This window comes from Camellia sinensis, chromosome 10, assembly GCF_055761805.1.
Source record: "Camellia sinensis isolate YWXY chromosome 10, ASM5576180v1, whole genome shotgun sequence".
Taxonomy (NCBI): Eukaryota; Viridiplantae; Streptophyta; class Magnoliopsida; order Ericales; family Theaceae; genus Camellia; species Camellia sinensis.
Window position 1 is genome coordinate 83,529,688 of NC_138970.1, and position 21,872 is coordinate 83,551,559.

Genomic DNA, 21,872 nt, shown 5'->3' on the forward strand with positions numbered 1-21,872 from the left:
ATAATCATGCGGTCTACGCAATCGAAACATGCGATCTACGCAAGTAAAACATGCGGTCTACGCAGGCAAAACATGCAGTCTACGTAGGTAATGAAATGAACAAGCATGCGGTCTACGCAAGTTATGAAATTAATTGAATGCATGCAAAATGCAAAGAGATGCGCAAAACCGCGCGATGCGTTTTAGACAACGCGAGCGCACAAGACAGTGCGATTGATATGCGATACGCATGGGGCAACTTTTGAGTTTTGTAAAAGCCAAAAGGATACGAAAAGGATACACCTTGCACAAATTCGAGTGCCACGCACAAAAGACATGACCCGAGGTCAAAACGGAGGCCGGTTGAGTGTCGAAAATGCACTATCTTGCACTGTTTTGAGCAATGAAGGCCCTGAACCACAGATATAACCCAAACAAGGGTGCAAGAGGCTCCAAAATCACTGTGGAAGACCACCGGATGTCCACCGGCCATCAGAATGACTCACCGGCCGCCCATCGGCACTCATACAATGCCATCGGCACAATATTTTGCCGATCCGGCAAAGAGTGTGGCCGACCGGCAAAGAATTGTTGTATCGGGGCAGTTCTGTCATTTCGACACAGGTCTTTTAAAATAGGGTTTCTAACCCTATTTTCTTACTTCTCCTTGGTCAAAAATTGCCTCTCTCTCTCTCTCTCTAGAGTGTTTTGCCCCTTTGATTCTCGCCTTTTCGTGCGTTCTAGCCCCCGTTCCGTTGTTCGATTCGCGATCTCCTTCGCGTTTCGGATATTTTCAACCGAACAAAACTTCATTTCGGTGTTTCTTTCTCGATTTTCGCCACTCGGGGCTTGTTTCCCTCGAGTTTTCCTCGGTACCCGTGCCTTTTCCATATTCCTGCTTTTCCGGCCTTTTCCGACCCTCTCGGGGTTTGACTTTTTGTTAACTTTTCGCCTTCCTGCCCGATTTTCCGTCTTCCGGCCATTTTCGCATTCTCTTTGAGATGGCGGACGACCTTCCACAGAGCAGACCCCTCCTGAGCACGAGATGGACCCTGAGGCGGAGCCCTTGCCACTCCATGTCCGGCCGTTCGATCCGGAGACCTACAGGCCTGCGGTTCATGAGATGCTTCCTTACGGTCTACGCCAGTTCAAGAGCTTTGATAGGCACGTGCCACCCGAGCTACTACTGCGTGAGCCTACCTCCCACCTGTCCTTCGGCGCTTCCGAGGTAACTTTCTTTCTCTGCTTTACTTTCTGCAATGTAGGATGCAAAACTGCCATAGCTAGTTATGCTGTTTAACTGCTTAATTCTGATATACTGTATACTTGTAGTTGATCGTAGACATACGTGCAACTGATATCTGTTTGAGACTAACACATGCACACACACTGCACTGGCCCCGAATCACCCGAACACAGGGCGCACACTGTATTTCACTGCATGCACACTGGTACCCGGTATCTGCTTGAGTCTGAAAACATGCACGCATGCCGTATTTGCACTGAACCATTCGAACATACTGACGCATCACACGTTGTAGTTCACTGTAAGCACACCGACACCCGGTATCTGTTTGAATTTGTTAAAACTTGCATGCATGCTGCATCTGCCCTGAACCACTCAAGCACGTTGGCACATCACACGCTGTAGTTCACTGGCGAGCACACCGGCACCCCATATTTGTTCGAATTTGTTAAAGCTTGCACGCATGCTACATCTGCCCTGAACCACCCAAACTCGCTGACACATCACACGCTGTAGTTCACTGTAAGCACACCGGCACCGGGTATCTGTTTGAATCCGAAAAACATGCACACATGCTGTATACCTATATGCTTCTTAGAACTGCATTTTGAATATTGCCTTGCAATTGTTGTTTTTGATTACAGGGGGATTCCCATACCATCCGCGGGTATGGGAACACCGGCGCTTGGGACTGGTACCTCGAGCTGCCTGATGCGGTTCGTGACATCGTCGACGAGGCCGGCTTTGGCATCTTCTGCAGGGGGCTCTCTCGACTGACTACCTGCAGACTCTTGCTTGCTGCTCTGGCAGAGAGATGGTGGGACACCACCGACTCCTTCCACTTCTCCGTTGCAGGGGACATGACGATGACCCCTTATGACTTCTCGATGCTTACTGGCATTGAGGTAGGGGGTGATCCGATCCCCTTTGACACGGACATGGGCGAGTGGGACGCTGCCCAGCTGTACCTACTCGGTACTCAGCCTCTCCTCGCTCGAGCGGGGTTCGTTAGGTATGCGTGGTTTGAGAGCCACTTTCGGGTCCAGCCGGCCTTGGCAAAGGAGGTGAAGATGTCTCCAGAGGAGGTGGACCAGTATTCTTGGGGCTTCATCATGTTCCTCTTCGGGACGACTCTCTTCGCCGATCGGGCGAACACCGTGCCCTTATGCCTGTTGAGCGCACTGGTGGACGTTAGACAGATCCGCCATTACGACTGGGGTGGCGCAGGCCTGGCCACATTGTACGGTTATATGAGCTCTTCCTCTCGCCTTAGCGGACAGCTTCTCGGTGGCTACTGGCGAGCCTGGGAGGTACGTCCTCTTCCCTTTTTACATTTCTGCTTTCTACTTTCTGTATTTTGTACACTGCACATATACTGTACACTGCCCCACACTGACTGTACACTGCACACCCGGCACACATATACTCTGCTTTGCACTGACTGTATACTGCACATACTGCACACTCCGCACAATACACTGCACAACACACGGTTCTGCTATTTCTGCTTTATCCTGTATTCTACCTTATCTGATAGTCATACTGATATCTGTTCTGCAGTTGTGGGTGTATGCCTACTTCCCTAGGCTTGCCCCAGTACCCGACGAGGAGATTCCACTCGGCGTCCCCTTCTCTCATCGCTTCGATGTGCGATGCGTGCGGAGACCACGGGAGTCTCTCATTTTCATCCGCCGATACTTCGACACCATCACCGTCGTGGAGGTATGTTCAACTTTAGAGTTCATTTTTTTGGCTTTGCTTAGCACTGTATGTTTTCGATAACAACAGATAATAAACTGCATTTCATTTTCAGATCACCTGACAGCCCTGGGCTCCGTTGCCGGCCGTGGTGAGGGATCACTATGAGGGTTCAGGGGAGACTGCCCGTTGTCGGATTTTACTGGAGGGCCCGGTCTATCGGGCATGGTACCTGGGCGAGCGCTTCTTGCGTCAGACCCTAGGTTTGCCGGAGCAGATAGTGCCGGGTCTGCCTCCCGGCCACATGAGAGACACAGAGATATTCACCGCTCGGGAGATGAGGGAGTACACCATCGGCTGGGGTGAGGAGCATAACAGAGGCGAGGGCGACTACGCAGAGTACGTCCGGACCTATATTATGCGACCCTTGAGCGGCGGTCGCCGAGCTGAGGGGGAGAGGCCAGCGGCGCCAGCAACTGGAGCGGGGGTTGGAGCTGGAGCGGGCACATCGAGGAGGGCTCGAGGGCACGGTAGGAGCGGAGCTCGGGGGGGACGGGGGACTGGCTGGCCCGCCCTGCCCACTGTACTATCATATAGAGGGCAGGATGGGGCGACCTACCAGATCCCTTTTGCTCCTCCCCCGGCTGGTCATGAGTTAGCCGGCATCCCCGACTTGCCTCCGGTATGTATTACTTCATTCTGCATCTTGCATTTAGCATTTCATTTCAGTTTTTCTGATATTCCGCGGAATACTGATATATCTTATACTCTTGCAGGCGTCCTCCGGGTACACCCAGCAGTTCGTGGAGTTGAACGCCTCCATGATGGGGATGCTGCAGCGGACCTTTGACCTCCTGGCCCTTTATAGCATTCCGGTATGTTCTTCTGACAATGGCCTCAAACCATTCATACACTGCTTCACGTAATCTGATGCATGACACAACACCTGGCATACCGATCTCACAGCATCCGATACACTGCATACACTGCATTTATACACTGTACTCTGCTCTGATACACTGCTCACGGCATTCACACACTGTATACTGCATTCTGCACTGATAAACTGTTCACGGCATTCTGACACTGTACTCATACACTGCATTCTGCACTGATAAACTGTCCACAGTATGCTGATGCATTTGCTTTTTGTGATTTTTAGCCTCCCTTCCAGATCCCTCGGTGGGCGGTGCTCCAGCTGGGCCTTCTTTTCCTGCTCGGGGAGGGCGTGAAGACACTGCACGTCCCCGTACCAGGGGAGGGCGTACTCATATCGGGAGTAGTTCTCGGGCGCCGACCCCTGACGATGATGATGACGACGGTGATGAGTCCGAGGCAGAGGTAGAGGCCGGTCATCTGAGGAGGCTGGAGATGACTCAGACTCAGGCTCAGATGGCGATGCTGATGATGCTCCTGGACCTTCGTCCAGGAAAAGGGCGAGGGCAGACCCCCAAGCTCGAGACTACTGAGGATGACCCAGATTGCTGCTTTTCTCCTTTTTTTTTGTACTTTTTCTTTTGTTTTCTCTTTGCTGGTAGTTAGATTACCTTGTACTGCCGCAGGAAGATTTTTGTTTTCCTCAAAACTTTGTACTTAAAAGATTATGAAATGAAACGAACTTCTTGTTTAAAAAGTGTTACATTTACATATCTCATGAATTGCATCGCATCACATCATGTTACACCTCAATGTAAATGGAATTGATCTGTGGTTTGAATGTTGAACGCTTGCATTAATAACAAGATAACCAAACCATGTAACGGCAAAGCAACCCATACAAACCACTACTTAATCTGAACACACGGCCCATACAATGCTGAGGGTTAATCTGCATACAACCCATAACCCAACACTTGGTTTATTCTGCACATGGCAAACTTTAAACAAAACAGCCCAATCTGACAAGACGGCCTTCAAAGGTGAAACCGGCTAGGGTTGAAACATCCTCGGATGCCCCAAATTTTCCCTTCCTTCTTTTGGTTTGCCCAAATGTAGAGAATGGCACAGCACTCTGAGCACAAACAATTAACTTTCGGAAAAGGGGTTTTCTCAACCGGGGTATCGAGCCTACAGCTGAACACAGCGGGGAGGACTCAAACAAAAAGGGTACACGACCTAAACACAACGGGCCACGCTCGGAAGAGACCTAAAACGAAGGTTGAGGTAAACAAAAGACACGACATACAGACGCGTTAACGACGACGGGGGACCTCAGATCATGAGGAGCCAATTTCTCTGGGTATTGTTTCCCACCCTTTCCTCATTTGTGATTCTCACATCACTCTGGCATTCAAGCTTGGTTTTTCTCTCAAAACCCTTTGGCTCGCTTTTTCTCTTAACTTACACCTCTCTATTCTTTATTCTCTCATTTTTCGTCCCTCCCCAAGGTGGTTAACAAGTGAATAGGAAGTTGCGGGTTCACACCCGATGCCATTAGCTCACAGCTATTTCTTCTGATGAGTAGTGTGCCCTCCTGGAAAGTATGTTGACGACAGGGGAAAGACAGAACGCCTGACTCAACTGTACCCCTAGTTCATCATTTTGACCATTTTTTGTTTTGGTTCTCTACTAAAATAGTTTTGATCAAGATGAGAGTCAGATTAACGTACTTGTTCGATTTTTGATTTGAAAACCATGCAAGTCGGGCTGCAAGCACTGAAAATTTTCCTTTGTGGGTCTAAGAAAATGGTCCAATTTTGGAAAATGAAATAATTTTTGAGAAAATAGTCAACCTCAGTAAAAATTTTCAAAAACTATTTTTGCAAACGGCTGATGCTCAACGAGCATGGAACTTACTCTTTGAGATGTGTAACCTCGGATCGGAGGCAATGGAAAATTGCCCCTGGCTTGAAGAACGCCGCACGGCAACAGAAAGTTGCCTCTGGTTTGAATGGCGGCTCACGACGACTCGTGGCAACGGAGAGTTGCCCCTTGTTTGGATGGTGCCGTAGCAATCCGCAAACAGTCTTCATCGATGCTGGTCGAACCCTTAGACACAGAGATGACGAAGCCGGTTATAACAGATATATGGACACAATCACCTTGGAAGGTGTTGGCGACTAGACTTTGGGATGAAGTCGAAACCATTGCATGGACCGAGACGCTATGAAAGCGTTGGGGGCTGGACTTCGGAATGAAGTTGCCTACATATCCCAAACATGGGAATCAAGCCTTACGTAGTTCCGGTTAAGGTACACTCGGGTATTTTAACCTTCACTTTCTCAGGCTCTAACTTTTGCCAAGGTGCCCGATGCGGGTTTTCGACCTTGCGAGCTTCTTTTCATTTTCTTTTGTTCATTTCTTTTTTTTCTTTTCTTTTTCGCATTTTTTCTTTTCTTTTCTTTTCCCCTTTTTTTTGTATATTTTTTTGCTTTTTTGTATTTTTCTCTTGCTCTAACTTTTGCCTGGGTCGCCCTTCCGGGTTTTCGGCCCAGCGAGCCTCTCAAGGGGTAAAAGTGTAGCAAGTCCATGTCAAATGGTTTCTGAAGTTGAAGCATCTTTGTATCTAAGAGAACGGCTGTTGCAATGATTTGCAGAAGAATCAATCATGGTTGCTCCACGAGCTTCTTCCGGCGAGATCTAATCTTTTTTATTCGACCTTGGTGCCTCTTGCTCGAGGGCTGCTTCAAAACTGGCCACACGGGCCTTCTCCGACAGTTGACCGTTTGAATGTTCCAGATGAGTTCGTGGTTCAAAACAAACAGGTCGAATCTTGAGGCTGAGAGCGATCCTAGGCTGCACAATCTCAAGAGCGGTTCCACACAGGTCTTCACAGGGCCGTGTAAAACATTTGTTTTTGAAAGTTTTTAAGAAAGCGACGAATCGCTCGTGCCGAAGATAGTGTGCAACCAATCTAGATCAAGCCAGGGTCCTTCCTAGTACTCACACTGACAAGCATGGTTTTATTCATTAAAAAGGCTTAGCATGCTTCTCTTTCTCTCAAAATGATCAAAATTTTGCAAAACCCGAGGAATTCCTTCCTCTTTGTTTTTATCACCGCAGTGTTTAAAAGGGGTTTTTGAAAAACTTAGGCTAATGCAATGAGTTTGGCGCGCAGAAGAGTAGGCGAGATGTACTGTCAGTCCATTCAAGTCCTCTGGCACAATTAACTCACACTGAAAGCAAGCATGAAAATGAGATAGCAACCGCTGTTTCATTCATATTTGTTGGTATAACTGGCCCCTCGACAGAAACAGACTCAAAAACAAAAACAGGTAATTAGAAGACAAAACGGTGTTCGAGGCAACAACTCCGGAATCACCTGGTATTCTATACAAAGGGGACTGACTCGATACAACAAGACAGACCCTTAAGCAAAAAGACTAACTCAAGAAAAAGAGACAGACTTAAACCAAAAGACTAACTCGATACCCAAGCCAGAATTTACAAAACTCGGGTTCACCGATGCTCAAAAATGCGTGCCAGAGGCCACACCCAAAATATACTAAATGCCGCCCGTAGGTGGTTCATTTTTTTTGATTACATACTTGCAGTATCTGTGTCCTCAAAATCCAATAGTTGGGCGGTAACGGACTTGGCTGAGGTGGGCGGGAGGATAACCTCGTTGTCAATCAAATCTTGCACCTCATGACGGAGGCGGAAACAATTGTCGGTTGCATGGCCTGTCTGTTGGTGGTACACGCAGTACTGGGCAACATCATGCATGGCAGGGAGATTCTTCGGGAGAGGCCGAGGCTCCAAGGGTTTAAGGTGTCCCCTCTCGGCAAGGATCTGAAGTGCCTTAGACAGAGGCATGTAGAGAGCATGAAAGACCCTGCGCCCTCGGGGCAGGTATTTTGAAGTCTGAGCGTTCTTACTGGACTCACAAGCGAAAAGGTCGGCAGGCGCCACCTTGGCTTTCTGATCTTTCCCGAGTGCAGGGCTGGGAACAGGAGGAACTGTTTTGGCATGACGGGGCCTATCTCGATTTTCTGACTGACTTGAACTCCCCTCAGGTGGAGTGGGGAATGCATCCTCTACAGTTTTTGCCACAACTGCAGATATCTGTTGCTTGTTCAACCCCCCGGCTTCCAAAGCCTCGACTACCCGCAACAGTTGTTCAATGGGATCGGCATCTACCTTCGCTTTGTCTTTTCCTCTGGCCTCAGCTTGATCGACGGTTTGGGTTGATGTTGGTATGTCATTACCATAGCTGGAGGCCATCTCCGGTTGGCTAAGTTCAATCACAATTCGCCCCAACAACGGGGGCTTTTGGGGTACAAAACTCCCGGCATATGGTGCGGCTGGAGGTGAAGCTGACATGCCATAGGCGAGATCCGCCACAGACCTCTGGAGATCACCTATCATCCCCATTAATTCAAAGGTGGTGGGCTCACGAGCCTGGTATAGCTGGGGGGGTCCTGGCCGGGTGCGCAACAGGCGACCTGGGTAGATGTGACATATCAATGTTGGTTTCACTTTGCAGAGTGATCCCTTGATCTAATGCAGCTGACATAGCCACGATCTCTTCTGAATTCTGTGTCGTCATAAGTCCTGCCTCAATCAAAGGGGGACACTGGCTATTCTGTATCAACTCTCTGAACTCTCTGAACTGAAAGGGAAAAGAAGCAGTATTTCAGCCCAAACGGATCAAATACAGGTGCAGCGGAACAACTGTACTATACTGCTGATCACTGTTCCCCAGAAATCACTGTCCCCAGAACTGAACCCTGATACCCGCAGATAACTGATTCTCATAGACTGATACTGATCCCCTCAGGTCTAATACTCAATCTTGCAAACTGATATGTACGTTCCTGTAGAGATACACTCTAAAAGCACATAGCAAGTAAAGAGAGCCAAAACACCCCTATGTTGGGGTAGGGTTTCCCTGTCCTATTTTGTCAGGAGCTAGGGTTTCACTATGCACGCAGCAGTTTCAAAGAACCTATAATCGGGTAAGCAACCTGTCCTAACTTGGAATGGTCACTATGGATCCGAATATGCACTAGGTCGAATGGTCGAAAAGGGTACCCCGGTAAAACCAGGGTTTGTGTTCCCATACTGTCAGAGCCTATAACCGGTCAGCCTTATGGTCATGCCTTGACAAGACAAGCCTCCGGCAAACCGTTCAGGAATGGCAGATGGCAAACACTGTGTCCTAGGCGCACCGATGCACATGCAATGCAAAGAGACACATAACTGAAATCAAAATGGGATATCACGAGTTCGAGTCAAGCTCTCTAAATCCCTAGCAAAGTCACCAGAAACTATAGACGCGCCCACGTGGGCCTCATGCTACAGTTCGGACTCGATTTGTGTCACGGTTCTTAATCAGAACCAAAGAGTCCAAATCCGGCAAATCGTTTTGAGAAACAGATTTTTTTTGAAAAGAAGTGCCAAACATGGACTACTTTGCCAGATACAGAGTCGCCACCTAAATATTTTAAAATGGGAGAATTTAGGAAACCCTGACTCGGTGCCGAAAGCCACATGTCCGTCATTGCCAAAGTTGCCTCGGCTCGGGAGCTTGGGTACGATTGGGGAAGGTCAGCTATGAGCACCCCCTCTCGCCCGATCCGAAGATCGGCCTCTACTAACCGTGATATCCGTTTTTGAAAACGTTATGTGTTCTTAAACCAGTTATTTAGACTAGAATTACTATGTTATACGCACGGCAAACAAGTATAGACTAGGTTGCCTAACTTGGAAATAAGCATTGCATATTCCTTTGTCTTGAAAAATACTTTGGAATTTGCTACTCGCAAGTAGGCTAAAACATGGATTTCAACGAGTTTTTCCAGCTCAGACAGTCCAACCTTCACCCACAGGCATTCAAACAGTTTATCATGTAAGCATCTAGCCTCATAGTAATCATACTGTCATGATAGCACTCACACGCATGCGATATGCTAAAGCAGGAAAATACTTACATAGTACTCCGTGCCAAAACAATAAACTAGTTAGCCAACATGCATGGTCCTAGTTCATGTCAAATTGACTAATGCAACACATACAAGATGCAATTAGAATAGGCTCGGCTAACCTAAGCATGGCATGTGAAATGCAGTCAATTGATGCACGTATTCAATTTGGAATTGAAGTACGAATGCGGTTAGCATGATGTACCGAGCCCGGTGCATGCAAAACAAATGTATGGATGCACACATGCGTAGCATAAGGTATGCTAAATTAAACATGTCCTATTACTAACCATCAAAGTAGGTAAGTAAAAGGGAAGAAAGAAGTGGGGATTGGAAGACATGCACACACACGCACCCACACTTATTACAGATTCGCCCTCGCTCGGAGGGACCAAAAGAATAATACAAATTGAATAATGAATTAACTATCCTAGCTAATTAATTATTACAAATTACCTAATTAGTTAACAAACTAACTAAGCTAGGAAAAAAAAAACAGTAAACTGCCTCGGGAAGAGAGCTCGATGCGATGCATGATCGGTCCTGCTTGGAAGTGCACTGCCATGCACAAGCTGCCTCTGTTTTCCTTGCTATACTCCTCTGGAGACTTCCAAAGTCTCAGAACTGCTTCTCTGGACATTGGGAGGAACCACCGGCTGAACAGGACTGCCACCGGCAGTGGTATGTGGTCACCGGCCATTGATGAAGCTATCGGCAGGGGGAGGATTGCCGGTCGGCACTTAGCACTGCCGGTCGGCAGAGAGTTCCTGCAGAACCTGCAATTGACAGCAACAGAGGGCAAGGCAGAGCATGGCAATACAATTCAAGCCATATATGCACCAAACATGTTCCTTATCATGTGAATGAGTCAAAGGGACATGCTTCTTGGTTCTCGGACCACCAATCGCGCATTTCAATGCGTGATGGCCCAAGAGACCAAGCATGCACATTTTGATGTCAAAAGACAGGCAATGCACACAATCAAATCAAGAGGCTTCGACCTCTATCATGACTTGGTCAAGAGGTAGAGCATGCGTGCCAATGCTATGCGACTCTAATCATACAAACTAACATGCAAGCATGAACATGGGCAATGCACAAACATGCAACAATCATGCAAGGCATAGACGATAATCATGCAAGTTCAATTATGCAACAACTCACCAATATGCTACAACATACAAGGAGTACATGCAACAAACAAAGAGATGGACTTAAATATGATTCGGGCAGCTCTAATTAGGCCCCAAAACAGTGGCCAAAGTGCTATGAAATGAGGGCTAAATGACATGTAAACATGCATGCACACAAGGACCAACACTTAAGCATTAAAGACAACTCTCAAGCACACTCGAGAGGGTACAATATGGACAAATGACATGCAACAAACTCCGAAAATCATGCAAGGACATGGTGCCAAAGCAAGCAAGCAAGATGGGCTAAACATGCAACAAATGGCCCAAGCATTCAAAGCAAACTAATGAAGTATTGAACTACACTTAGCAAGACCAAACATGACATGAACTTATTGACCAAAAATAGGGTTTTAGCACATTAAGACAAGGCCTAAAGATCACTTAGATGGCATCCAAATGACCTAAATTCAAAGGCATGCACAAATGCCAAAACATGGAGCATGCAAGACAAGCTTTCAAAGCATTAAAGAGGTGCCCAAGGCAAGCATACAAGCATGTCAAAGGGACTAAAATTATGCTATAAACGATGCCAAATCATTAGAATAGGGCAAGTAGTGCATGCTACACACTCACACACTTAAGGCCAACAAGCCAAAATGCAAAGGGGGCATATAATGCATGGCAAAGCCGACCCAAACAACTATGGACAGACCTCTAGCATGGAAAAATAAGCACACAAGCTTCACAAAACTAGACCTAAAACATGCTGGAACAATGGTTTACAACCTAAGGCATGTTAAGGCCAAAACATGGCATTACAAGGTAGGTATGCTAAGCATGCATGGTGTACCAAAACCAATTAAAAACAGAGGCATATTATAACATAATAAGCATAAAAAACAGCCAAGGTATGGTCAACATGAAGCTTAGCTAAGTGCTCCCTCAAGAGGCCAAAAATGGTCCTTTTCAAGGACAACAAGGAGAGGGGGTGACCCTCTCCTCCCTAGGACCTCAAGGCATCATCCTCACCTCTGAAATCCCTCAAGATTTCAGTGGTGAGGAGGCCCAAACACCAAAGTCCCGGAGCTCACTCAAAATGGCTCAAAATGGGGCCTTTCAAGGCCTAAGAGGGGTTAAACACCTCCAAACCACAAAACACTCTAAACAAACTATTGAGAGGGCCTAAAAATAGAAATTTTTTGTATTAAACACTAAGCACAAAAATAGTTCTAAGATAGGTAAAAATACAATGCAAAAACGGGGTAAATAGGGACTAGTTTCTTACCCTTGAAGACTTTCTTCAAAAAAAAGGTGGACCAGCTGGTTCTTCAAGCTCAAAACCACCCAAGAACACCAAGAACAACCTCTTAGAATCTCAGTAGCCAAGGGAAGGTGTAACACTGTGTGTTTGTGTGCAATAGTAAGACACAAATGCACCTAGACACACACAAAGGTAGGAAAAGAGAGATAGAATATGTCTCAAATCATAACCCTAAAACCAGAGCTTTCCTCTGTATTTTCTATCTCTAAAATGTCTAACCCTAAAGCCAAGAGGGGAGGGCTCCTCTTATAGAGGAGCCAATCTTGTAAAGCTTACAAGGTAAGCTAACAAGGAAGCCATCCCTCCATACAACTGTTTTAAAATATCTGCAAAAGCAGATGAACAGTAGTTGGCTGCTCAAAATTGCCATTTTAACAAAATGGACTGCCGACCGGCAACAAAGAATGCCGACCGGCAATACACATTGCCGATGGCAACAAAACACCAGCCGGTGACCTCTGGCCATGGCCGGTGATGTGTGGGGATGCCTCACAAGGCATTCCCTGCCCTTCCAAGGCAAAACAGAAGTGTTTGGTGCAAAACCAGACACTAAACAGTCGAGTCGAGAGATCCTGAGGCAAGGCACGCAAGCTGAGACCTTCGGGAACTCAAGACGAACACAAACATGGATGATCACGAGTGTTCAAATGGTGACGTCCAAGTCTTGAGGACGGTCAAAAATGGGGTGTCTACAGACACACAGCCCTTACTCTACTGGGGATTAATCTGCATACAGTCCGTAACATAGCATTTGGTTCATTTTGCACACAGCAAATCCTAAGCAAACAGCCCAATCTGACAAGGCGGACTACGGAGGTGAAACCAGCTAGAGTTGAAACACGCTCAGATGCCCCAATTTTTTTTGTTCTTTTGCTTCGCACAGTTGTAGAGAATGGCACAGCACTCTGAGCATAAGCGGTTTTCGAAACAAAATGGATTTTCAACTGGGGTATCGAGCCTACAACTGAACACAGCGGGGAGGACTCAAACAAAAGGGTACACGACCTAAACACAACGAGACACGCTCGGAAGAGACCTAAAACAAAGGTTGAGGTAAACAAAACAACAGACACGACACACAGACGCGTTAACGAAGACGGGGGACCTCAGATCACGAAGAGCCAGTTTCTCTGGGTATTATTTCCCACCCTTTTCTCATTTTTGATTCTCACATCACTCTGGCACTCAAGCTCGGTTTTTCTCTCAAAACCCTTTGGCTCTCTTTTTCTCTCAACTTACACCTCTCTATTCTTTATTCTCTCATTTTTCGTCCCTCCCCAAGGTGATTGATGGGTGAATAGGAAGTTGCGGGTTCATGCCCGATGCCGTTAGCTCACGGCTATTTCATCTGGTGGGTAGAGTGCCCTCCTGGCAAGTATGTTGACGACCGGCGGGGGGGGGGAGACAGAACGCCTGACTCAACTGTGCCCCTAGTTCATCATTTTGACCATTTTTCGTTTTAGTTTTCTACTAAAACAGTTTTGATCAAGATGAGAGTCGGATTAACATACTTGTTCGATTTTTGATTTGAAAACCATACAAGTCAGGCTGTAAGCACTGAAAATTTTCCTTTTTGGGTCCAAGAAAATGGTCTAGTTTTGGAGAATGGAATAGTTTTCGAGAAAATAGTCAACCTCAGTAAAAACTTTCAAAAACTATTTTGCAAACAGTCAATGCTCAACGAGCATGGAACTTACTCTTTGAGATGCGCAACCTCGGATCGGGCAATGGAAAATTGCCCCTGGCTTGAAGAACGCTGCACGGCAACGGAAAGTTGCCCCTGGTTTGAACGGTGACTCACGGCAACAGAAGGTTGTCCCTTGTTTGGATGATGTCGCAGCATATTGTAAACAGTCCCTACCAGTGATGACCACAACCGGATTTTCTCGGATACAGAGAAGACGAAGATGGTCGAAACCAATATATGGACACAGTCACTTTGAAGGTGTTGGCGACTGGACTTTGGGATGAAATCGAAACCATTGTATGGACCGAGACGCCATGAGAGCGTTGGGGGCTGGACTTCAGGATGAAGTTGCCTACGTATCCCAAACATGGGAATCAAGCCTTACGTAGTTCCGGTTAAGGTACACTCGGGTATTTTAACCTTCACTTTTTCAGGCTCTAACTTTTGCCAAGGTGCCCGATGTGGGTTTTCGACCTCGCGAGCTTCTTTTCATTTTCCTTTTTTGTTCATTTCTTTTTCTTTTCTTTTTCGCATTTTTTCTTTTCTTTTCTTTTCTTCCTTTTTTGTATTTTTTGATTTTTGTATTTTTCTCTTGCTCTAACTTTTGCCTGGGTCGCCCTTCCGGGTTTTCGGCCCAGCGAGCCTCTCAAAGGGTAAAAGTGTAACAAGTCCATGCTGAATGGTTTTTGAAGTTGAAGCCTCTCTGTATCTTGGAGAACGGCTGTTGCAATGATTTGTAGGAGAATCCATAATGGCTGCTCCACGAGCTTCTTCTGGTGAGATCTAATCTTTTTTATTCGGCTTTGGTGCTTCTTGCTCGAGGGCTGCTTCAAAACTGGCCACACGGGCCTTACATGACGTTTGACCGTTGAACTTTCTGAACGGGTTCAAGGTTCGAAATAGACGGGTTGAATCTTGAGGCTGAGAGCGATCCTAGGCTGCACAATCTCAAGAGCGATTCCACACAGGTCTTCACAGGGCCGCGCAAAACATTCGTTTTTGAAATTTTTTTAAGAAAGCGACAAATCGCTCGCGCTGAAGATAGTGTGGAACCAATCTGGATCAAGCCAGGGTCCTTCCCAGTACTCATGCTGACAAGCATGATTTCATTCGTTAAAAGGCTTAGCATGCCTCTCTTTCTCTCAAAATGATCAAAATTTTGCAAAACCCGAGGAATTCTTTCCTCTTTGTTTTTATCACCGCAGTGTTCAAAAGGGGTTTTTGAAAAACTTAGGCTAATGCAATGAGTTTGGCGCGCAGGAGAGCAGGCGAGATGTAGTGTCAGCCCATTCAAATCCTCTGGCACGACTAACTTACACTGAAAGCAAGCATGAAAGTGAGATAGCCACAGCTGTTTCATTCAGATTTGTTGGTATAATTGGCCCCTTGGTAGGAACAGACTCAAAAAACAAAAACGGGTAATTACAAGACAAAACGGTGTTCGAGGCAACAACCCCGGAATCACCTGGTATTCTATACAAAGGGGACTAACTCGCTACAACAAGACAGACCCTTAAGCAAAAAGACTGACTCAAGACAAAGAGACAGACTCAAAACAAAAGACTGACTCGATACCTAAGCCAGAATTCGCAAAGCTAGCGTTCACAGATGCTCAAAAATGCGTGCCGGACGCCACATCCAAAATATACCAAATGCCGCCCGCAGGTGGTTCACTTTCTGATTACATACTTGCAGTATCTGCGTCCTCAAAATCCAATAACTGGGTGGTAACGGACTTGGCTGAGGTGGGCGGGAGGATAACCTCGTTGTCAATCAAATCTTGCACCTCATGACGGAGGCGGAAACAATTGTCGGTAGCATGGCCTATCTGCTGGTGGCACGCGCAGTACTAAGCAGCATCATGCGTAGTAGGGAGATTCTTCGGGAGAGGCCAAGGCTCCAAGGGTTTAAGGTGTCCCCTCTGGGCAAGGATCTGAAGTGCCTTAGACAGAGGCATGTAGAGAGCATGAAAGACCTTGCGCCCTCGGGGCAGGTATTTTGAAGTCTGAGCGTTCTTACTAGACGCACAAGCGAAAGGGTCGGCAGGCGCCACCTTAGCTTTCAATCCTTTCCCGATGCAGGGTTGGGAATAGGAGGAACTGTTCTGGCATGACGGGGCCTATCCCGATTTTCTGACTGGCTTGAGCTACCCTCAGGTGGAGTGGGGAAAGCATCCTCCGCAGTTTTTGCCACAATTGCGGATATATGTTGCTTGTTTATCCTCCCGGCTTTCAAAGCCTCGACTGCCCGCAGCAGTTGTTCAATGGGATCGGCATCTGCCTTCATTTTGTTCTTATCTCTGGCCTCAGCCTGGTCAAGGGTTTGGGTTACTACTTTAGAGCTAAGCCCGGTTGTTGCTGACATGTCGCGGTTGTAGCTGGAAGCCACCTCTGGCTGGCTGAGCTCTATCACAATCCGCCCTAGTAGCGGGGGCTCCTGTGGCATGAAATTCCTGGCATACGGTGCCGCTGGTGGCGAAGTCGACATTCCATAGGCCAGATCGGCCACGGATCTCTGGAGGTCACCAATCATTCCCATTAATTCAAATGTGTTGGGCTCGCGAGCCTGATACAACTGGGGGGTCCAGGCTGGGTGTGCGACAGGCGACTTAGGCGGATGCGATACATCAACATTGGTTTCATCCCGCAGGGTGATCCCTTGATCTAGCGTAGCTGTCATAACCGCAATCTCTTCTGAATTCTGCGTCGTCATAAGTCCTGCCCCAATCAAAAGGGAACAGTAGCTATTCTGTATTAATTCTCTGAACACTCTGAACTGAAAGGAAAAACAAACAGCATTTCAGCCCAAACAGATCAACCACAGTGTAACCGAACAACTGCACTCTATTACTGGTCACTGTTCCCCAGAATCACTGTCCCCAAAACTGAACCTGATACCCGCAGATAACTGATTCTCATAAACTGATACTGATGCCCTCAGGTCTAATACTCAATCTTGCAAACCGATATGTACGTTCCTGTAGAGATATACTCTAAAAGCACATAGCAAGTAAAGAGAACCAAAACACCCCTATGTTGGGATAGGGTTTCCCTGTCCTATTTTGTCAAGAGCTAGGGTTTCACTATACACGCAGCAGTTTTCAAACAACCTAACATCGGGTAAGCAACCTGTCCTAGCTTGGAATGGTCACTATGGATTTCGATATGCACTAGGTCGAACGGTCGAAAAGGGTGCCCCGGTAAAACCGGGGTTTGTGTTCCCATACTGTCAGAGCCCATAACCGGTCAGCCTTATGGTCATGCCTTGACAAGACAAGCCTCTGGCAAACCGTTCAGGAATGGCAGATGGCAAACACGGTGTCCTAGGCGCACCAATGCACATGCAATGCAAAGAGACACATAGATGAGATCAAAACAGGATATCACAAGTTCGAGTCAAGCTCTCTAAATCCCCAGCAGAGTCGCCAGAAACTGTAGACGCGCCCGCGTGGGCCTCACTACAGTTCGGACTCGATTTGTGTCACGGTTCTTAATCTGAACCAAAGAGTCCAAATCTGGCAAATCATTTTGAGAAAACAGATTTTTGAAAGAAGTGCCAAACATGGACTGCTTTGCCAAATACAAAGTCGCCACCTAAATATTTTATTTTGGGGAAATTTAGAAAACCCTGACTCGGTGCCAAAGGCCACGTGTCCGTCATCACCAAAGTTGCCTCGGCTCGGGAACTTGGGTACGATTGGGAAAGGTCAGCTATGAGCACCCCCTCTCGCCCGATCCGAAGATTGGCCTCTACTAACCATGATATCCAATTTTGAAAACGTCATGTGTTCTTATTCCGGTTATTAGTCTACAATTACTATGTTATGCGCACAGCAAACAAGTATAGACTAGATTGCCTAATTCGGGAATAAGCATTGTTTATCCGTTTGTTTTGGAAAATGTTTTGGAATTTGCTACTCGCAAGTAGGCTAAAACACGGATTTCAATGAGCTATTCCAACTCAGGCAATCCAACCTTCACCCACAGGCATTCAAGCAATTTATATCACATAAGCAGCTAGCCTCATGGTAATCATGCAATTATGGCAACACTCACACGCATGCAAGGATGCTAAAGCATAAATACTTACATCGTACTCCGTGCCAAAACAAAGAACTCGTTAGCAATCAATGCATGATCCAAGTCCATGTTTATATGTCTAATGCAACGCATACGGAATGTCACTAGAGTAGGCTCGGCTATTCTATGAATGACATGTGAAAATGCACAAGTAGCATGTATTCAAGTTAGATTTGAAATGTTAATGTAGTTAGCATGATGCGCCGAGCCCGGTGCATGCAAGACAAATGTATGGATGCACGCATACATAGCATAAAGTGTGCTAATTTAAACATGCCCTAATCTACCTTCATAAGCAGGTAAATAAAAGGGAAGAAAGAAGTGGGGGATTAGAAGACATGCACACACACGCACCCGCACTTATTACAGATTCGCCCTCGCTCGGAGGGACCAAATAAATATTACAGATAATTAACCTACAAGCTAATTAAATATTACGGGCCATCTAATTAGCTAAGAAAATTAACTAATCTAGGGAAAACAGATAAACTGCCTCGGGAAGAGAGCCCAATGCAATGCGTGCTCGGTCCTGCTCGGAAGTACACTGCCATACACAAGCTGCCTCTGTTTTCCCTGCTATACTCCTCTGGAGACTGCCAAAGTCTCAGGATTGCTTCCCTGGACATTGGGAGACACCACCGGCTAAGTAGAATGTCCACCGGCAGTAGTGTGTAATCACCGGCTGTTGATGAAGCTATCGGCCCAGGAAGGATTGCCGGTCGGCACTTAACACTGCCGGTCGGCAGAAAGTTCCTGTAGAATCTGCAATTGATAGCAGCAGAGGGCAAGGCATAGCATGGCAATGCAATTCAAGCAATGTATGCACCAATCCTATCCCTTATCATGTGTATGACTCAAAGGGACATGATCCTTGGTTCTCGGACTATCAATCGCGCATTTCAATGCGTGATGGCCCAAAGAATCAAGTGTGCACATTTTGATGTCAAATGCAATGCAAACCAACAAACCAAAGCCCAATTCCTATCACTAAATCATGGAACAAGACATGCATGCTAGATGCAATGCAACCTAGGCATGCAAGCTAAGGATGCAACATGGTATAAAAGGGAGCATGCGAACATACAATGCACATTAGGTACACAACCTAAGCAACAAGGCAAACAAGCATGCCACAATTATGCAAACTACTTACAGCATGCAAGATGTAATCTAATCATGCCACATGCTAGTAATTTGACCAAGGGAATGCATGCCAAATGCAAATGATTTCAAGCATGCAACACATGCAACCAAAGCATGTAAACATGGGATAAGGTAACAACACTTGAATGGCATACAAGGGATGGACTTACACTAATTGGATGGCTCTAAGTTAGGTCCAAAATAGTGGCCAAAGCTTAAGAAGATGGGACCAAACACACATACACACATGCGCATGTTAAGGCCTAAACACTCAAGCATCAAGGGGCATCTTTCAAGCACACTTAAAAGGGAATAATCATGGACATGGGGTATGCATTAAGCTCTAAAAATCATGCAAGGACATGGTGCCGAACCAAGCAAACAAGATAGGCTAAACATGCAACAAATGGCCCAAGCATTCAAGGCAAGCTAATGAAGTATTGAACTACACTTGGTATGACCACACATGGCAAGACTTAAACGACCAAAAACTGAGTTTTAGCACATAACACAAGGCCCAAAAGACCACTTAGATGGCATCTAAATGGCTTGAATTCAAAAGCATGCACAAATGCACTTTCAAGGAGCATACCACACAAGCTCATAAGGCATCAAAGAGGCATCCAAGGCAAGCATACGAGCATGCTACGGGGACTGAAATGGTGCCATAAATGGTGCCAAACCATTAAATCAAAGCAAGTAACGCATGCTATACCCTCACATAGTTAAGGCCAACAAGCCAAAATGCAAAGGGGCTACACTAAACACGTCATGGCCAACCAAAATGACTAAGGACAGACCTCTAGCATGGCAAAATAAGCACAAAAGCTTCACAAAGCTAGACCTAAAACATGATTGAACAATGGTTTACAACCTAAGGCATGTTAAGGCCTAAACATGGCATTACAAGGTAGGTATGCTAAGCATGCATGGTGTACGAAAACCAACATACAAAAATGCTATTTTACGGAAAAATAAGCATAAATAACAGCCAAGGCATGGTCAACATGAGGCTTAGCTAGGTGCTCATTAAAGAGGCAAAAATGGCCCTTTTCAAGGACAACAAGGAGAGGGGGTGACCCTCTCCTTCTTTGGAGTTCAAAGCACCATCTTTACCACTGAAATCCCTCAAGATTTCAGTGGTGAGGAGGCCCAAACACCAAAGTCCCGGAGCTCACTCAAAATGGCACAAAAAGGAGCCTCTCAAGGCTTAAAAGGGGTCAAACACCTCCAAACCAGAAAACACTCTAAACAAACTATTTAGAGGGCCTAAAAAAAGAACTTTTTTATATTATACACTAAGCTCAAAAATAGTTCTAAGATAGGAAAAAACAGTATGCAAAAATGGGGAATAAAGGAGTAAGATTGTTACCCTTGTTGACCTTCTTCACAAATGAAGCTCCAACAGCTTCTTTGAGCTCAAAACAGCTCCCAAGCTTCAAGAGCAAACCTCTGGCCCTTCAAGAACCAAGAAAAGGTGTAACACTATGTGTTTATGTGCAATAATAAGACACAAGCACACTTATACACACACAAAGGAGAGATATAGAGATAGGATATGTATGAAACCCTAACCCTAGAACTCAAACCCTAAAATGGCTATCTAAAATGTCTAACCTCAAGCCAAGAGAGGAGAGCTCCTCTTATAGAGCTTTTTTGTCTTGTAAAGCTTACAAGACAAGCTTCCAAAGAGAGAGATCCCTCCATACACGTGTATGGAGGGGAGCCAAATGCAAGACAGCTGTGTCAAAATATCTGCAAAAGCAGATGCACAGTAGTCAGCCGGCCAAAGATGCAATTGACCAAAAAAAGATAGCCGACCGGCCATCTATAGTGCCGGCCGGCCAAACATTTGGTCGGTGGCAACAAAAACACAGCCGGTGGCCTCAAGCCATGGCCGGTGATGGGTGGGGATGGTCTACAAGCCCTACCCTGCCTCTCAAAGGCAAAACACAAGTGTTTGGTATCAAACCAAGCACAAAACAATCGAGTTGAGAGGGCCTGCGACGAGGCGCGCTGCCAAGGCTTCCGGGAACTCAAGACGAACACAAACATGGATAATCACCGAGTGTTCAAATGGTGACGTCCAAGTCTTGAGGACGGTTTGAACAGATATTCGAATTCGGAAAGCAGAAGCAACCAACGAGCTAGCCTACCCGTAAGTGCTGGTTTCTTGAACAGATATTTGATGGGATCTAATCTCGAACCCAACATTACGGAGTGAGCTAACAAGTAGTGTCGTAGCTTCCTGGTAGCCCATACCAAGGCCAAACAAGCCTTCTCGAGTGGAGTGTACCGGGTCTCGTAATCCAACATCATCTTGCTCAGATAGGAGATAGCTTTCTCCATTTTATCCTCTGATTCCTGTGCAAGCATGCATGTGACGCCCCGAATCTACACTATTGGTTGCAGTCAAGGGAGAGTCACTAATGAGTCCTATGGTCAATAACCAAGTAAGATCCCAGATCGCCGAAGGAGTCAAGTTAGCCTCCCTTCTAAGTCCGGCTTTCTTAGGCAGCGCACTACCCTTTTGACAGATCTTAAAAGGTATTGACACAAGGTCTCATAAGCAACGATAAGGTTCATACATATAAATATATAGAACATAAGTACATAACAACCTTGAATATTCTTAATTCCAAAGGCTTGTTCCATTACATTACATCCCAAGAGAAACTTAAATCTTCATATGAGTCTTACAAAATATCAAAAGGAATTTC